The sequence below is a fragment of the Furipterus horrens genome, unplaced genomic scaffold, assembly GCF_987537825.1.
Source record: "Furipterus horrens unplaced genomic scaffold, mFurHor1.1.pri manual_scaffold_10, whole genome shotgun sequence".
In the NCBI taxonomy this organism is placed as follows: domain Eukaryota; kingdom Metazoa; phylum Chordata; class Mammalia; order Chiroptera; family Furipteridae; genus Furipterus; species Furipterus horrens.
Window position 1 is genome coordinate 71,874,002 of NW_028327180.1, and position 19,037 is coordinate 71,893,038.

General features: G+C 47.2%; 1 protein-coding gene and 1 long non-coding RNA gene across 6 annotated transcripts in view; one reads left to right on the plus strand and one right to left on the minus strand.

Annotated features, from left to right (window-relative positions):
- Positions 1-9,618, minus strand: part of LOC150000609 (uncharacterized) — a 42,989-nt gene extending 33,371 nt beyond the window's left edge. The window contains exon 1 of one of the 3 annotated variants that reach the window (XR_016513293.1): positions 9,513-9,618. This is a non-coding gene — a long non-coding RNA (uncharacterized LOC150000609). Of the gene's footprint in view, positions 1-8,294; positions 8,426-9,512 lie in introns of those variants that run through there. The other 2 variants (XR_016513294.1, XR_016513292.1) reach the window with 2 other exon arrangements.
- FGF1 (fibroblast growth factor 1) overlaps positions 1-19,037 on the plus strand; it is an 84,825-nt gene that overhangs the window by 2,140 nt on the left and 63,648 nt on the right. For 2 of the 3 annotated variants that reach the window (XM_090288086.1, XM_090288087.1), the window contains one exon: positions 7,201-7,356. The exons of the other annotated variant lie outside the window; for it this stretch is intronic. The gene's annotated coding sequence lies outside the window, so the exon portion shown is untranslated. The remainder of the gene's footprint in view (positions 1-7,200; positions 7,357-19,037) is intronic. 3 annotated transcript variants of the gene reach the window in all.

Genomic DNA, 19,037 nt, shown 5'->3' on the forward strand with positions numbered 1-19,037 from the left:
TCCTGATTTGACTTCTACATTTCTGAGGAGAAATTAAATTTCGTCCCCAGCCCTCTCTGTGCTATATAACATGTAGTCGGTGTCCGATTAAGTGCTTCCAATTAATTGAGCAATTAAAAAAAAAAAAAACCCAGCCTCATTAAAGAGCTTAGAGAGGATGGTTCAATTACTTGAGGTCCTTAATTCTGATTTTTAAAGTAATATAATAACTACAGTAAACATTGATTGACCTCTGAATGTATGCAGGAGCTCCTAAAGGACTGTCAGATAATCCTCACAATGACCCTATGGGGCAATTACTGCTATTATTCCCATTTAATGGATGGGAAAACTGAGTCTGAGAGAACTGACCTGTCCAAGACCACACAGCTAGTAAGTGGTGAGATGGGAGTTAGAGCCTGAGCATGCCTGCCATCTCATTTCCTATTAAATTAATCATGTACATGCTTCTCAGTGGAACTTTCTGCTGCCTGATTTTAAAGAGCCAGAGGCACAGGTGATTGGTCAGGGAGCATAAGGAAGCTCAGATGTTTTGGACCTGGCTTCTGCCATCTGCGCTCCCAGAGCCTCTGCAAGATTGTACCCAGTGGAGAGGGGTCACTCCCCTACCCCAGAGCCAGCACAAAGGTCAGGAGCACAGTGATTGTACCAAAGGAGGTGCCTCAGGGGCTCTGCAGAGAGCAAGGTGCTTTCTGATTAAATGAGGGTAGAGTAGCGGGAAGCCCTTGGCCTGAGGGTACCTGGTTACTGTGATGCACATGAACCTATTCCTGCGGGTGAGCACCTTCTCAAGTGCAGATTCTGCTTGATTTATGTGATGAATCCGCAAAATATCCCAAGTGTTGGTGTTCTCACAAGTAAGGCACAGAGAGACCGAGTCCCATCCCAGATCACACAGAGTCGCAGAGAAGGGCCTTCTGCTCCTGGACTGGGGACAGAGGAGCTTTAAGGACTTCAGGATCCAAGCTTCCTTGCTTCCCCATGAGGTTATAATTTTAAAAAATTAATACCAAAAGAATCAGGTAGGCTAAGTAAAATTCTTTGGGTAAATCTTTAAGAGGAAAACCACTGCTAAACCCAAGAGAAAGGAAAGCATGTCCACACAAAGACACGTACACAAATGTCCATAGCAGCATTATCCACAACAGCCAAACAGAGGAAACACACTGAGTGTCCGTAAACTGACGAGTGGATAAATAAAATGTGGCATGTCCATGCAATGAAATATTACTCAGCGATAAAAAGGAATGAAACTCAGATACCTGATACAACAGAGATGCACCTCAAAGGCATAATGCTTTCTAAGGGAAAGAAACCCATACTGTGTAATTTCATTTATATGAAATGGCCAGAACATATACATTTATAAAGACAGAAAGTAGGTTAATGGTTGCTGGGTCTGGCTGGAGGGGAAAAGGGGGAGTGATTGCTAATGTGTATGCAGTTTCTTTTGAAGACGACAAAAATCTTCTAAAATTAGACAGTGGTAAGGGTTGTACAACTTTGTGAATATACTAAAACCACTTAATTGTATAGTTTAAATGGGTAAACTTCATGATATATGAATTATATCTCAATAAAGTTGTTAAAAAACCCAAACCATGGCTAATGAAATAATTAACCCAGAGACAGGGCTTCAATGAAAGATGTGGCCTCACCCTGTCTGCTCTGATGAGTTTATGTATTGACTCAATGAATTGGCCACAGGCCACCCAGGCACTTCAAGTGGAAAAAATATAGATGGAAAAGATAGGATCCATAGATTTCTCCACAGAATATAAACCAGGAGGAATTTTTTTCCATCGCCTTCATACACATCATTTAAAATTTTATGGCATCAATCTCACTATTCTATTTTCATTTCTGGGTTTCCAATCACACTTCCAAAATTGTTCTCCATTCTAAGATTATAAATCTGATTAACGGATGATTTCCTCTGATGCTTTTCTGCATGCAATGTTTTCCTCTAAGGCTTGTCTTTCGATATTTAGAGTTCGAATTTCTTAGGACTTTAAGCAACAAACTGGAGATCAAGGTGTTTTATTCCCAATAATTAGATCAGGATTTTAAAATTTGAGAGTAAAATGGACTTGGGGGTATCTTATAAGTTTCTGAAATTAAATGTAAAAAAAAAAAAGTGTGCACACACACGCAGGGGTGTGTGTGTGTGTGAAAGAAAGAGGAAAAGAGAGAGAGAGCACTTATACACAGGGGTCAGGGTCATAAATCTTATCAGATTCTCAAGGGGTTTTCTGTGACTCATAAAAGGCCACTGGTTCTCTACATTTCATAGCCTGGGGTCCAGGTAGACAAGCTGTGTGCATTCCAGCACACTGACACAGAATCCAAGCCAACAGGACCACTGTCACACAATTACAGGGGAGGCCCGAATGAAGACTTCTGGGGAAAGTTCTCTGTCACATGTCAAGTGAGAGTCACACCACCTTTCACCTTGACATGTTACTGACTCTCCCTGGCCCCCTGTGGACCTGTAAAACTGTAGGTTTTTAATCATCTGTTGACACATCAATGGAGCCAGAAACCTGGGGGCCTTCCTATCACAAAGAATTTGAGGAGGCTCACAGTGATATAAGTATAAATAAATATAAAAGTGGAAATAAAGCTGCCACTACAAAGAAGGTGGTGGCAGGTCCTATGTGCAGACTTGTGCATTCACGTGATAAATATGTATATGCAGCACCCAGTGTGTTGCAGGCATTGTCTAAACTGGTGGTTCTCAAAGCATGGTCCCTGGACCGGCAGCATGAGCCTCATCTGGGAACTTGTTAGACATGCCAATCTCCAAGCCCACCTAGCCTACTCAGATACTCACTGGGGCCCAGCAATCCATATTTTAATAAACCATCCAGGTGGTTCTGATGCACATTCAAGTTTGAGAAGCACTGGTCTAGGTACTGGAAATATTAATATAATGGTGGAAAGACATAAAATCCCAGTCTCCTCATGGAGTTTATATTCTAGTGATTGTGGTAGGGGGAGACAGAAGACAAATAAGTGAATACAGTAATTTTCAGGTAGTAGTAGGATCTATGAAGAAAAAGATCTATGTGAAGGACAGTGATGGGGGCTGATTTAGAACAGGTGGTCAGGGAGGAGATGGTCTAAAATGAAACCAGAATGGTAAGCAAGAGCCAGCCATGCAAAGCACTAAAGGGCAGAAAATAAGTGCATACACTTTAGACAGAGGGAAGAGCAGTGCAAAGGCCCTGAGGTAGGACCATAGTTGGCTTGTATGAGGAGCATGGTGAGCAGGGAGTGAGTAGGGGATGGCCTCGGAGAGGCAGGTGGTGGTAGCAAGCTTAGCTTTTATTCCTAGTGCAAGGGAAAGGCACTGGACAGGTTTGAACAAATAGGGACATGATCTGTTAACCTTTTAGCAGGATCCCTCTAGAATGAACTGTGGGGCATAAAAGTAGAAGCACAGAAGTCAGCTGGGAGGAGGCTACAATAATACAAGCAAGGAATATTGGTGCTTGGATGGACTAGAACAATGTGCAAAAATCTATTAAGTGAAAACACACAGCAATGCAGGGCATTATAAATAATAAGTTGTTTTCAAGCACACACACATTCAAAATATAAAGACTATTCCCCCCGAAAGGATCCAGGAAAAAAAGTTAATAGTGGTTATCTTTGGGGAAAAGGGGGTTAGTGAGGGTCATTTTATACCCTTCCATGAATTGTACATTTTTATGATATGGATGAAGCATTACTTTTATTTCAACATAAAATATTTCAAAATAAAGATTGAAAAATTGAGACAGAAGAAAACGTGAAAGAGAGTAAGTAATGGGTGATCCATATCAGAGAGAGGATGCCTACCTCCCGTGGGTGTGACCCTTTCCAAGCAAACTCCCCTGAAGTCGATGGAGGGTCAGGCTGAAAAAATGGGGCGAGCTCCTGTTCTTAGATTATAATGGGGTCAGGGTGAGGCACCTTCTCACTTGAGAACGCTGGACCCCGTTTCTGTCCTGCAGCTCTGGTGATATTTGCAGCTATCAGGTCTCCTTGGGCAACTGATACAATTTCCCATGGATGTCTGCTGCACTTCCCTTTGCCCTCTTTGTCAGACCACTCCCCTCCTTCACCGTGGCCGCTGGTTCACCACGGGGCCAGCATGCCCTTCATCTAACTGCACAATTGGGCATAAACAGAAGGAAATCCTTTGCGGGAGGGAAAGAGTGGCATGCAGCGACTGATTTCCCTGTCAGCTGATTAGGGTTTGTTGTGTCCAATCAAGGTCAAATGAGATTAGGAAAAAAATGCAGTGTGTCTGGTGTGCATTTTACATAACTGTATCACTTATGTAAACAGGATGACCAAAGAGGAAATTTTAAAGCAAATATTGAATGTCAGTCTTAAGATTCAAGGACGAGAAGCCTGGGCTTTTATATGTTATACCTAGAGAGAAAGAAACTATTTATTGTGGACAGTTTGAACCTTGCTGATTCTATCATGCTCTGACTCTTTTTCTTGTTGGTGCAGTTAAAAAGTGATAGAGTTATGTCTTGGTTTTCAGAAGCACTGAGCAAAGTGCAAGTAGAATCAGAGAAATGCCACATTCTACCTTTACTGCCCTTCTAAAGCTCTTCTAAGTGGTTTAGAGCCACTTTCTATAATAGCAAACCGTAGACGTGCTCAGGAGTGAGTCAGTCCCTTAGGGCACGGGAGGAAAAATATCTCATCTCCGGCAGGAGCCACAACATTTCAGATCTGAGCTCCAGCCAAGGCCACAGCTCTGTGGATAAGCGTACTGGGCTGCTAACAGGACTGTTTGGTCCCCAAAATCTGTCATGGTCTTCCTTTTTCAGACCCACCCCCTGCAGTGCTAGTAGGCTCACATATAAGGTTTTAATCACTGCAGAAATGTCATTAAAATTGGTCTCGGAACTTTGAGGAAAGATAGGGTTTCTGTTACATGCTCTGCATAGGATGTAGTGCACTGTGGATGCTTAATACGTGGCTTCCACAGCTATTATTTCAACAGACTGTTTCCTGGCCCAGAGCTGGAGCTATTCTGAGGCCAGACTTTTAAACTGGGTAACAACCTCCAAGTCCTTTCCTGCACTAATTAACAGTGAGGCTAAAAAGCATTAATATGTTTCATGACTGAAAACATCTGAGTGTATATTATTTAAAAGATAAATCTAGATACTTGACATAGAAGCTGATATAAATATGGCACCTGAAGGATGTTAAAGCAAAGTTTTAAGACATTTTAACATGGAGGGGAATTAGATTACAGTACTTTCAGGGACTTAGGAGTCATTATTTCCCAGCATTTGGACGGTAACAATATGTAGTAAAGAAATTCACTTAAGTCAGCAGCTAGGGGTTATAATTTTCCTAGAAGCTCTGGAATTTGTTCTTAACATCATGTGACAACTGGATGTGATAGGGAAATAAAACTACAATAAGGACTTGCTCTTGCATTGCCAGTTTTCAGTTTCCCACACTGTGGCACATTTGATTGTCACGCAATCCTGTGGCCACGAGTATCTCCATCTCCATGAGGAGGGAGGAACCGGGAAGTCCTGGAGGCTAAGTGGCTCAGGTTCAAGGGTGCTACCCTGAGGTGGGGAGACCCAGCTCCAATCACAGTGAGGACTTTAACCAGGGCTGCACTAGGGTGAGACTCTGAGCTGCAGCTCTCTCTGCAGACCTTTGGGGTATTTCCTAGCTTTAAAATCTATCATCCCACATAGTTGAAGAGCGTTAACATACACACCAGACTCAGCATAATAATTCTCCAATATTGAGAAGACAATTGTCCAAAATACTTTCATCTCTGTATCATTCAGAAGGTCCTTAAGAATTGTGCAGATAAACAGGGAGATGACGATTTTTTAAAGCGAATTGTCAGTACCTGACTATGTGGAAGGGGCTGTTCCTGGAGGTTCCAGTTAATAAAGTTTGGAGAAACAAACTTTTTCTGTACCCTCAAGTCCCTTTTAGGAGAGCCGCTGCCCATGCAGTCTCGGACTATGGGATGGGAGGTCTCTGCTACGGGAGACAGCTTCTCCGAGACTGCCTTCCGCAAGGATCCCTGATGATGTGAAGAACAGGCACCCACCTCCAGCTGCCCGGAGGAGGGAGAGACCAGAGAGCATATTTCTAGTTACAACAGGTCAATCTGGACCTCGCTATCTGATTCACCAGGTGGGCGGGCTTGCGTGCATGCCTGCACACACACACACTCTCACATTCACACCTCCCAGGCTCAAATGCCTGCATAACCAACAAGGAGGGGACTCTTCATCGAAACTATTAATCACGTTTCCATCTGGTCTCTTCAAAGATGCCTTCTGATCCATATCCTTTCAGTCCATCTGCAGTCCCCACCCACTAGCCAAAGATCGATTTGCACAGGCAGCTTGCATCCTTCCTTACCCCATTCCTGGCGAGTGGCCTAAAGATGATGTGCATGGTCCTCAGAAGAAACCCCCACCCCGGGGCTCACCTGAGAATCTGCCTAGCGCAGCAGCAACAGGCTGGACCACTGGGGAGTATTCTCTCCACAGCCCTCCCCAGCCCTAACCCGGATGGCCATGGCCCCGAATGGCTTTGCAAAACACCCTCTGCAAGGTGTGGCTCCGGCATCAGCAGAGACAAACACACTCTGCCACACATGGACATCTATACCCTGGGCAGGGATGTCAGATGACAGAACAGAAAAGGATGCCTTTCTATCCGGCAGCCTTCTGATTCCAGAAAAGCGACTCTTGAGCCACGACCTGCTGTTTCCCTGGCAACTGAAGCCTCAAAATAAACAGGATTCTGCTCAGACGGGCCAGTAGTCCGTTCGGTTCAGCCATTTGCCCCAAGACAAACCACGCTGAAATAACACTCGGGATAGTTGCTGCCACTGTTTGCTGTCTCTGCCTCCCTTCCCTGCTGGCCAATAGCTCTGTGTTCCTGGGCCTGCTGCTGCTAGCTACCCAGAGCGGTGGGCACTCTGGCTCTGTGCACGCTTCTGTGGGTGGCTGTCTAGAGGTAGGTCCCCAGTGCTGATAAACAAGGCCAGGGAGAGAACCAGAGGCTGACGTCCTCAGGCCCGTAGCCTGCCCCCCTGCCTCCCACACAGCCTGGCGGACTGGTAGCTGGCTCTGTGGCATGGTGTCTGGAGGCGGACCAGAAACCTGGTGTGCATGCCACAGCCCATCCCCTCTCCCCACACAGAGCGTCAGTCACTGAGAGAGAGAGGGAGGGAGCTGGCCCGAGGCTGCCAGGGAAGCACTGCAGTGCAGTGACAGTGACAAACACAGCAGAGGACGCCAAGCGCATTCCCTTTCTCCTCGGGGAGACGGGCACAGCCCTCAGCCTGCAAGCTCTAAGGTAAGAATCAGGTTTCTGTTCTGGGGAAGGAGAGCCGCTTATATCCAGATCGGAGTGTGTGTGTGTGTCCGTCCATCTGAGTGCAAGGATAAGGTTCCACAGAGAGGGAAGAGAAAAGGAAACAGTTAGAAACAGGGAGTGAGATGTTTTAAGCAGATACCCCTGCAAAGAGCATTCCTGCAAGGGAGTGCCCAGAAGCTTGTCTCTGGTTGGGTTTAAACCGCAGCGCAAACGGCTCTGGGGGAAAGGCCTGAGGACCGCATGGGCACGTAGAAACGGCACTTGGAGCTCAGAGACTGTAAAAACAAACCTGCACCAGGCTGTCCCGTTATCTTCATTCCCGCACTGCCAGGCCAGTGAAGGCTGGAGGGGGCAGAATGTTCTCGTTTACTTCAAGTGCTGAATGCGAATGCGGCCCCTGTGGCTGGCAGAAGCAGAAGGCTGTGGCCTTAGTGCCTGGCTGGCAGTCTCCTGCTGGGTCACGCTCACCCTCTGCGGGAGCCTAGAGATTCAGCTGCCTCAGAGAGCTCCTCTGCTGGGTGGGCACCTTAGATTTTAACCAACATTTTCAGAGAAAAAGTTGGGCTGCAAGGTAGGCTTTTCTGCACGTGTGCTGATAGGGTGGTATTCTGATGGCCCCTCCGTCACCTGGATTACTGCTTACCTGACCTGACCTTCTTTGAAAAGCGCATCCTCGTTCGGGTGCCCTTCCAGAGAGGCCCTGGCAGAGAAGGAGCAGGAGCGGCTACGCCAGTGAGCACACTGTCTGGCACTTGTGCCAAGCCATACAGACATCTCTATTACTTGATGAAAGTATGCAAGGCTTCCAGACAGGAGTGCTTGAAAAATTCAGACCTCTGGGTGCTGGGGTGGGAATTCCAGACATTGAATCAAGTACCCATTTTTCAGAGACCCAAGAGGGCAAGCACGCACCTTACCTCACCTCTCAAGTCCAAGAGCCCCCTCTACGCTCAGCAGAATGCAGACACCATGCTTTCTCAAGCCATTGAAATCCACCTGCACCCCTCTGCCTTGCTTTCTGCTTTGGTGACCAGCACTTTCCCTTTCACTGGCTACAGGGATTCAATTGTTTATGATTTAGCTCTGCAAACACCAGAGGACACGAGCACGTGGGCAGAGAGCGATCCCGGCTCCGCATGGGGAGGAGCTGGCCCAAGGCTGGCAGAGGGTTGAAAGGCCATGGGCCTGGCTTTGCAGTACAGTGTCTAGCAAAGGGCTGGCCAGCTGCTCACTGGGGCCATACATGCAAATGAGTATGGATTTTGGTTCAGACTGTGAGTCACGGTCACAAATTCCCTTTTCCTTGTTTGCTTTGTGTTGGTCATTGAGGGCTTCCAAGGAAAGTCCCCTTTGGAGATTGTGTATCTGAAGGCAAGATGACGAAATGTGCTTCTGAGGGCAGCTGGTGGACGCAGGGCCACCTTCTTCTTCTGAGCCTGCCTTTCTCGGTGGGAGCGCATGGATTTGCCAGGGAAGTACTTAATCAAAGGCAAAGTTAACACACAAAAGATGAAGGGAGAAAACACTGAGTTTCTTGTCAACTCCCTCCCCAATCTGGTGCGCAGTCATACCTAGTGGCCTGCCTGGTTCAAAACAGAAGTCAGTAGATTAAGCAGTTTGACTTTATGGTAGCCCCAACCATGGTGATCATCTTTTCAGTGACAATGGTGGGTAGACATCCATATGCTCCTTCCACACCTGGCAAAGGAACGGATGTCTGATCCCAGGACAGAGTGTGTGTTTGTTCACATTGCTGACATGCATTCTGTGGACCCTGAATAAACTATTAGGGACCACAGAGCAGCCAGCCCTGCTGTGCCAGGTTCCAGGATGAGGGATCCTGCAGGGTGGAAGGCACACCCCTTCCACCTCATCTAACAGGCATGCCTGGCTAATGCAATACTCCTTGGTTTAAGATACTGGAAAAAAACATGCAGTCATCTGTGCCACAGACATACCCTGGTTTAGGTAAATCTAACACCTATACATGACACATAAACTGTATGTGAATGAGTATTTTTCCTTAAGAAAGGATCTGCTAATCAACAAATGCTTATTGAGTACTGACACGGTATCCTATTTCAACATGTGACAGGATCCAGCCCACTCAACCACACAGAAGGGAGGGGACCTACCTGGGAGGGCAGGTAACAGAGGGTGAGCCTGGGCTGGCAGAATGTCCAACTCAGATAGGAAGTAAAGGCGTCCAAGACACAGGAGCAAGGACCAGCACCGGCCCAATGGCCTACAGGGAGAGAGGAAGGAGAGCGGGAATAGTAATTATTTTGATTACTAAGTTTCACTATTTAAAAAAGGCAACATAACATAGTGGCTCAGTGCAGAGATTCTGCAACAGCCAGGCTCCTAGAGGTTCAAAATCAGACTTTTCCACTTATTAGTTCTGTGACCTTGTGCCTCAGTTTCCTCATCTATAAATGGGGCAATAAAGTAACAACCTTGCTGTTGAGAAGATCAAATCTGTAATACTCTCAGAACAGTGCCTGGTTTATAGGGACTCCTATGTGACTGCTATTATAATTTATTATCATTATTGAAAGGTGAGTTCCAAAAAGGCTTCCCACAAGTTAATTTGTTACAAAGTCCAAAGTAACACTCTACTGAGTGACCACTAGTGCCACATTTTGGGCAGCATGGAGGTGCTTTTGCTTTGTGTGGAGTTTGCTTGTGTTTCTAAACACCCAGAAACAGAAGAGCTTCTGGGCTGGTCACTAGCGCTTCTTGAGCCCCAGGCCCTGTGCTTGGCTGTACATGTACGGCCTCGCCAAATTCTCTCACCAACCCTAGGAAATAGGGGTGTTATAGCTGCAGGGTTTGAGGCTTGGGGGCTGCTGCATTTGCCTGAGGTCACACAGTTACCAGGTGTCAGAGCTGAGCTCCACACCAGGCTGTGTTCCTAACCGGTGTGCCATCTGTGTTTGGAGGGAATCACTGGAGGTGCCTTGAGAGGCAGGTCTCCACAGAAATTCAACAAAAGGCGATATTTGAAGATACAGAAAGTAGGCCAGGATTCTGAAGCTCTGGCCCTCAGGCAGAATCTGCACCTTGTGGACCAATGGCCGTTGGGACCAGGACTTCAGAAACAAGACATGAATGCAGGCATGGAGCACGGGGTGGGCCTCAGGTCTTCCCAAACCAGGCGGTGATGGTGCCTAACAACAGAGAGAGACACAGATGGCGCTGGGCCAGGGCTCCTTACACCTCTCAGGCCTAAGGTCAGAGGTCATCTTGAGCTAAGCCTGAGGTCAAGACTGGATAACTCCAGTTGTGGAGAGAGGAGAAATGGACAATCCAGAACTTAGTGTCTGGATGCAGTGGAGTTTACAGTGATGTAAAAGACTGGATTTGTCAATGTGATCTCTTGAAAGAGGACATTTAAAATGTGACTTACAGAAATTTGTTTTATGTATAATTGCTCAGGATTACCTCTCTGACTTCATCCGAGGAAGGGGTGCCCACCTTGCAACAGGGCTGTGTAGATGCAGGGGTTACTAATGAACAAGACTCATCTCTGCCCCTCCGGGACCTGTGGTCTGGCCCGGGGGTTTTCAGACTTTAATGTACATAAGAGCCACATGGGAGCTTGTTAAAAAATTAGGTTTCTGAGTCCTACTTGCAGAAGTCCTGATATAGCCAGGTTCCTGAGGGACCCAGGATCCTGCATTTCCTGGGTAGGGCCCAGCTGATTCTGATGCTTTGGTCCACAGGCCACCACTGTAGAGGCCCAGGTCTGACATTCACTCTGGTCCCTTGTCATCATTACTGTTAATAGAACAGAGTCATGTGGCCTAAACCAATAGCAATTAGCCTCTTCTTTGTCATCACCTTCACCCTGAATTACCATTTTCCTTGGACTGGACCTCTACTTGCAGTAAGAACAGTGGCAGCACACCTTCTGCACACCAAGCGATTATGTACCCGGAGCAGCACCGAGCCCTTCACGCACGCTGTTCTCCCGTTCCATCTTCACAGCCACCCCTTGAGACAGGTGCTATTATCATCCCCATTTGACACGTGAGGGAAAAGGCCCCACTGCTATGAAGTGGTCGGTCTGGGCTGTGAACTCAGGACTGGCAGACGACCACAGCGCAGACACAGGACCTTTAGACTGGTCTGTGAGAGTGGGTTCGACTGTTTGTCCATTCAACCCCTCTTTCATTGTCTCCAGTTCCCATTCCTAACTTGTCCGCCCCCGTTCCCAGACTCCCGACAAGTTCCTCAGGAGGTGATGTGTCCCAGTACCTCCCGACCTTTATCTCACTCAGGATTTCAAAAAGGGCTGGGGCAACAGCCAGGCAGAAGGTAGGTGTCATGGGTTGAGTGTATTCAAGAGGCTAATTGCTCAGCGGGCTGTCAGGAATAACAGAGCCAAGTTGTGAAGGAGAAGGAGGTGAGGGCAGGAGGCCCAGGCAGACCCCTTGGGGGCACCAGGGGTGAAAGTGGGCAGAGGCAGGCCAGAAAGGGGGCAGACAGTGCTGAAGGGGGAGGAGGCAAGGACCTGAAGCCAGATCTTAATTTATTCATAATTATACACAAGAGGCAGCAGAGGCCTGAGGCGGGGTGCAGGGGGTGGGGGCGCTCTCCCCGCTGCCTCCACTGCCAGGCACGCTCACCACTCCCACCGTGGGGGAACTTCCCGTCCACGCTGACTTGTTGGCGTAGCACTGAACACCTCGGCCATACGCCCTGACTTCCACAAAAAGAATTCCCTTCCTCTTTCTCTGAGCAGAGGGGCTGGATCTGGCTAAGCCAGGGTGAAGGAGTTCCTGCAGCAAGTGGGGCACATGCTGAAGAAAGACTTTCAGGAAGCATGACCCCAACTCCCACCTCCCCACCTGCCCTCGCTGCACTGGCCTCTTTTCTGTTCCTCTGCTGTTCCATGTCCTTTCCTGCCTCTTGGGCTTTACAATTCCCGTTCCATCTGCCTGGACTGCTCCCCACCCCTACCCTTATCCCCAGTTCTTCCATCCTCCAGGCCTCACCGAGGAGTTGGGAGAGGTGCTTTCTTCTGATTACTTCCTGTCTTACCTCTGTTTCTGGCACTCATCCCAATCTATAATTATCTTGTCCTTTTTTTAAAAACCTGCTATAACCCATCATCTCCACTAGAATGTGAGCCTCATGAGGGCAAGGCCTAGTCTGCCCTGCGCCCTGCTGTGTTCCCAGTGCTGGGAACATAGGACAGAGCCAGGCCACATAGCAGGTGCTCCAGCAATACTGGGAATAAGTGATCATTCAATCTTGGGAGTGGCAAAGCCAAGACCAAGGACAGCAGGGGGACCTCCCACCCTCTGTTGCTCCTCAGAGCTCTGGAAAGAGGCCCGTGACATCTGAAAGCCCAGCTGACAAGTTCCCTTCAAGGGCCTCTGACCCTGCCTTGGGTGGGTAGGCCCCTCCCAGTCCCCAGGACCCCCGCTACGTGCCAGCCTCTGTGGCTTGGTCGGTCCACTCTCGTCTTTTCAGAGAGCTCACCTTGGGAGCCTGGGGAAAGCCCTCCTCGTTGTGTTTGCTCCGGCTGAGAGATGAGTAGCTTGTTTTCTGAAAGTCACCTCTCTTCTCCAAAGTGTGGCTGATGGGCATCAAAGGCAAACAAGTGATGTCAGGGACCCAGCAGGGAGACACCGGCCTGGCACCCATGGAGGCAGACAGCAGCTCACCTCCGCCTCCACCGTCAGTCACAAGGGAATGGCGGCAGCAGTCGGCGCTGATTAAGCAATGTGTGCAAAGTGTGGCACTGACCCTCTGAGGACACAGGGGGCTTCTAGGAAATGAGGCTCTTCTTGTCCTTCCTCAGAATTCAGAAACGGCCGCTGGGGGAAAGCTGAGCATGAATGCTCCAGAGTCACTCCCTGGAGTTTACACAGCGAGTCTGCAGCTCCAAGGAGAAGGCTTCCCTGGCTCAGTCACAGGCAGGGACAGCCCAGGGTTCTTGGCCTTTAGTGATAGGATAGGGTGCTGTGTAGAGGAACAAAATGTTCTTGCTTGAAGACGCCATCTTTTTTCTTTCTTTCTTTTTTTGTGGGGTGGTGGCGGTGGTGTTTGAGGTGATAATGTGGATGTTCAAAGTGATAATGGAGATGCAGGTGGGCTTCAGAATAGTTTCTTTCCAAGGAAAAAATCTCCACTTCTTGGCCAGGCCTGTCCTGGATGTCTTCGCTGAGGGTTCAGGAAGCAGCAGCCTAAGTGCCTTGGAAAGACAGCTGACATGGGACACCAAGAATTCTTCTGACAGGTGCACGAGTTCAGAGGGACAGTGTGTGGTGTGCGGTGGCAAGGCAGCACCGTGGCTGAGTGTGCAGGCTCTGCAGTACGGCCGGGCTGGAATCCTGGCTCTGACACCCATGAGCTCCACAGCCCTGGCCAAGCTGCACAACCTCTCCATTTCTGTAAAATGGGGGTAATACGGCACCTGGACCCTAGGGCTGTTGACGGGAATGCGCGACTTCACACAGGTGAAGTCTATAATGCATGAACGTGTTACATCATCAGCGTTAGATGTTGCTATCCCAAAGGGCTGGTTTAAGAATTTAGTGAGAGGACCAGTTCCTTACCCAGGGTCACCAGGAGAATAGCAGGTGACCCTCATGTCGCAGGACTTTTTTGTTTTAGTTCAAGTACATTCTTATGGAGGCTTCCAAAAAAAGTTAGCCAGACTGCACAACTTGTCAGTAGGAGCTCTCACCGAGGAGGGAACCAAAGCAGGAGAGGACCAGTTCCTTACCCAGGGTCACCAGGGAGGGAGGCGGAGCAAACATTTTTAGTACTCAATGCATGCATAGCACATAGTATGTGAGAGCTCCTCTCCGGAAGGGCTCATTAAGGCTAGTGTAATGTGGAGGTTCATTAAGGCTAGTGTAAAAGCTCCAGATGTCTCTCTCATGATACTTCTTATTTCCTCCCCTTCCTTGTGGGCCTCCTGCCCATCCCATAGTTGTGGATACAGGAAAAACCCAGTGGTGACCGCTGTTCCAGAGGCTTGTGACTCTTTCCTTGCACCAGGTGACCATGAGCACATCCCCTGGCTTCTGGAGCAGCACAGGTCCAGGTCACAGTCTGGAGGAGGGGATGCTGGCAGCCCCACACTCAGCTCTGCCCCCTCCTGCCACCACCAGGGTCAGGCTCAGAACACGGGTTGTGAGCCTGTGGCGCTCCTGGGTCAGCAGACCTTTTACTAAGGTCTGAAGGTCGACGCTCTTCCATCAAGGAGCTGGACCCCTTCCTGACCCATTCTGACCCTTCCCAGAGGCCTCCCGACCTCCCACTGAGGCCCAAGGGTTAACACACAGCTGGTTCTGGGTGGATCCAAGTACAAGCGATGCAAGCGAGGGGAGAGTGTTTCCAAGGTGATGTCCAAGTTGTTTCTAGTGACCCATTGACCTGACCCTCCCTAGAATTGAGCCAAGTCTTTGGAGGGCGGCTACATCTTGGGATGTCTGGCAGGGGCCCTACTGGGCTGGGAGGTTCGAATCCCACGCTGGGATGGGCTCTCGTGAAGGTCAGGGGCAGACTGAGCCAAACAGGCCTCATTGCCTCTGTGTTACCTCCCGACCTGCCCCTCTTCTTCTGACAGCATGGTAGTCAGATGTGGGTGTGGGGGGCCCTGTTTTAACAATTGTAAAGAACATCTCTTAAAAAAAAACAACAACTCTAAACACAGCTGACACTCGTCAGACTGCTGCAGCCCCCGAAGTCAGTACTTTCCCGAGTCAGGTTCCTTGCCCTTCCTGGCCAGTCCCACATCCTGCTGGGCCTGCGCCCTGCTCATGTTTCTCATTATCTCTCCCCATCCTCTTGAAAGGCTTCTCACTCCAGCCAGGGGGTTTATTTTTAAACTTGCAAAGCAATGCTAGGGCTGAGCAGGACGCCCTGCCCACATTCACGGGAAGCTGGCTGCCTGGAAAAGTAGCCCCCTTTCTTGGAGATTTCCTTCCTTCCTCTCTGTCTTCCTTTCATATGTATCAGGCACCTTCTCCATGAGGGGTCCTGCCCCAAGAATACAAAAACAAAGGGACAGATATGGTCCCTGCGCCCAGGAGAATGGGGACAGACAGAGCACTCCTACACACACACACACACACACGTATGTACACAGAGTAAGCCAACAAAGAAAGAAAGAAAGTAGAAATTGTGGTAAGATCTGTTCTATAAAGCAAACAAACAACGCACTGGCATAAGAGACGCTGTTAGAAATCAGGTGGAGAGAAAGCCTCTCTCAGATGACACAGAAGCAAAGGCCAGAAGAATGAGGGGCGTCCTGCATGCAAAGAGGAGGACCATCTTCGTGGAGGGAAGAACGTGGTGAGGCCCAGAAGTGGGCAAGAGCTCGTATGTTCCGGAATCCAACAGAAGGATACCTTAAGCAGTGTGAACACAGGAGGAAGGGTCCAGATGAGAGTGGAGAGGTGAGCAAAGGCCAGATCACGCGCAGCCCTGGAGTCCTGCAAAGAGTCTGGGCTTCATTCTGAGTGCAGTGAAAAGCCACTGGGGGACTGGAAGCCAGAGGAGACCTGCAACGATTGACATTTTAAGACCTTCATTTGGTCTCGAGAGGCGAATGGACTCTCCGCGGGGCAGGAGGAAGGCAGAGACATGAGTCAGGAGGCCTTGGACTCACATCGAGGGCAGACGCTGGGGGCTGAGGCAGGGGCACGGGAGTGGCAGTGCCACAGCTAGAAATAGGCTGGCTCTCTCGGGAGTTAGCCTGCTACTGGAGCTCATGAAACAGTATCCCGCACTCACAGACAGACCGGAACACCAAGGCCCAGAATCATAAGAGTTTGGTCAGTATAAGCAATGGCGTTTAGATATTCTGTTGCCTATAAATAACCGTGTTTATTAGGTCTCCAAACACAACTACGTAAGATCTTGTCCAACATTGGCTCCTAAGATTTTCTGAGAGGTATATAAATACTCCAGTTTCTTTGAACCATGGAAACTTCCTCTGTCCTTCACAGCTGTGACCAAGATATGGGGCCAAACGGCTGTGACTGAGTGATCTGACTACATGCAAAACTCAAAGGTGACTTTATATGCCTGAGTGACCTAAACAGTGGTCCCTCCTCTCCAAGAGAAATACAACTGTATTATTACTCTTTGGAAGAAAAGAGATAGAAAACAAAATAGTACAGCAATGAAGCCATTCTACACAGAGTAATAATAGTAATAATAATAGCTATTATTTGTTGAGTACTTCGAAGCTCCTTACTTCAACTAACCCATTTCATCCTCCAAAGAGCTGATGAGCTAGGTACTACTCTGAACCCTTTCCACGGGTGATGGAACCGAGGCTGAGAGGGAGGTGGAGTGACGTGCAGGGGCAGCAGTGGCAGGGTCGAGGCTTGGAGTCTGGGCGGCCTCCACTGTCTGCTTTGATCATGAGTGTTTTTAAAATGGTGTAGAAAAAGACCTGAAGACTACCCAAAATGTTAGCAGAGCAGGGATTTGAGTACATTTGTTTTCTTTTTTGGTTGCAGTTTTTTTATGTTTTGAATACCCTGTATTTGGTATATAGTGGAGACTCCAAAACTATTTGTTTAATGACATTGTTGAGTTCATGAGTATGTATTACTTAAACATTGTTTTTATATAATTAAGCAATATTTCATTATAGGGAATGTAAGTAACAACAGAAAATAAGATTTAAGAAATTTTAAGAAAATAAAATTTTATCTACCATCCAGAAATAATATTCGTTAAAATCCTGGAAATACTCCTTTCCAGTTTTTTTTCTTGTATTTATATCTTTCTGTCTATCTACCTATCTATGCACATGTGTGTACATTTAAAAAATAACATCATACTGTATTATAGACTTGAACTTACTTTCTCACTTAGCAATACATGATGGGCAGTCTCCATTCTTCTAAAATAGAAATTTCAATGATGGCAGCACATTCCACTATAATGTACTTACAAGTCCTCTGTTATTGGATATTCAGTTTGTGGTTACTGTTATTAATAATGCTGCATTGAACATCCTTCCACAAATCATTTATGCATAGCTGTATCAGTATCAAAGAGGGAAGAGCATTACACAGTATACTGAACTACAGAAAGCAGAAAACACTTATTTTTAGGGCTCTTTTGGGTAAGCCAACCAGCATGTTTCTTGCATCTATCCTTTAGAATCACTTAAAGCGTAGGAGAAGTCATTTAGAATCCTTCCCATTTTCCCCTGTCCTTGTCATTACTAACCTTTCAAGTATATTTTTGGTGCAGTTCTGCCACAATGGAAGGAAGTTAAGAAAAATCCCAGTTGTGGCTAAAATATGGGTCCTGAAGTTACATAACTGGGTTTAAATTCCAGTCCTGCCCCTAAGCAGCTGCGTGACCCCAGGCAAGTTCATTTTTCTGCACCTCAGTTTCCCCTGGTGTAAAGGGCATGGGACAAATGCTCAGGAAGTGGGGATGACTATTATTATGAAGGTGAAAGAGGACTTTCCACACAAGTTCAGTGCTTTGGGAAAAACTCCCTCCCAACCTACACTGTGGGATCCAAAGAAAATGAATTTAAAAATCACTCAACAGATCCTCTGGCTATATTACCTTTGTGCATGTGTGTTGAAGTCAAAAGTGTTAGAAAACAATTAAGCCTTTTTTTTCTTTGTTGCCAAGAACCAGTTTTGTTGGAGTAGAGATACTATATTTAAATTCTCTTGTTCACAGCTACGTAAGAAATGTAGCCTTTCTTTCCATTTAGCCAGCTGTGTTTTATAACTGTCTATCCTAAAATAAAAACAAAGCAGGCCAAAAAAAAAGGCAGGGATGTCTACATTAATTCTAAACTGCGCTCAGCTTTATATAACAAAATAGAAAATATATAACCCTGAAAACAGGGACCACTCTGACTCATGTATCAAACACCATTTGTTAACACAGACTCACTACTAGCACATAGTAGATGCTCATTGAACCGTGTTGACTACATTTCTTGAATATATGTTTTCCTTACAAACAGCAGCATTGAGAAATAAATCAGTATGTTCATTTAATCTAAATTCTGTTAGAACCTGTTCAGAGGGTCAGAAAAAGATGTTGGTAATTAAATGAACAGATGCTTCTGCAGTTTGTGAGCTGAGTGTTGGCAAACTTTTTCCTTCTAATTCATGGCTCTTGAAATATGCTTATTATCCTAGTGGAACTGTGTAGAGATTTCTCTAAACCACCATCGTGGGGAGCCCATACGATAAAGTACTTCTGACCGTCAGGGCAGGTTTTTCCATTTTGTCTAACTATGGAAAATGTTTAGAAAAATCTGAGTATCTGTGTAATATTGTATCACAATGGCTCTAGAAATCACAGAAAACAGATCTGATTGTAAGGCAACCCAACATTGGACCGAGATATTAATTACAGGGAAAACCCCTAAAGTCAAAGAACCATAAGGCTCCCCATAACCTCCAAAGAAATCACTGGAAGTGGCAGAACCACTGGCATCTACTGCTTTGGGGTGTTTTTTTCTTCATATGCTTTGCTCATGCTGGTTAGTGCCTTCTGTGTGTAAGAGATCATGCTAAGGGAGATTCAAGGATAAAATGTGTTCTCTGCTCTCATGCTGTCCTAAGCTAGCGGAGGGAAGAGACAAGCCAACAGCTCAGTGGAATCTTAGGAAGAATGAAATAATTGCTAGGTAAGGGACCCTT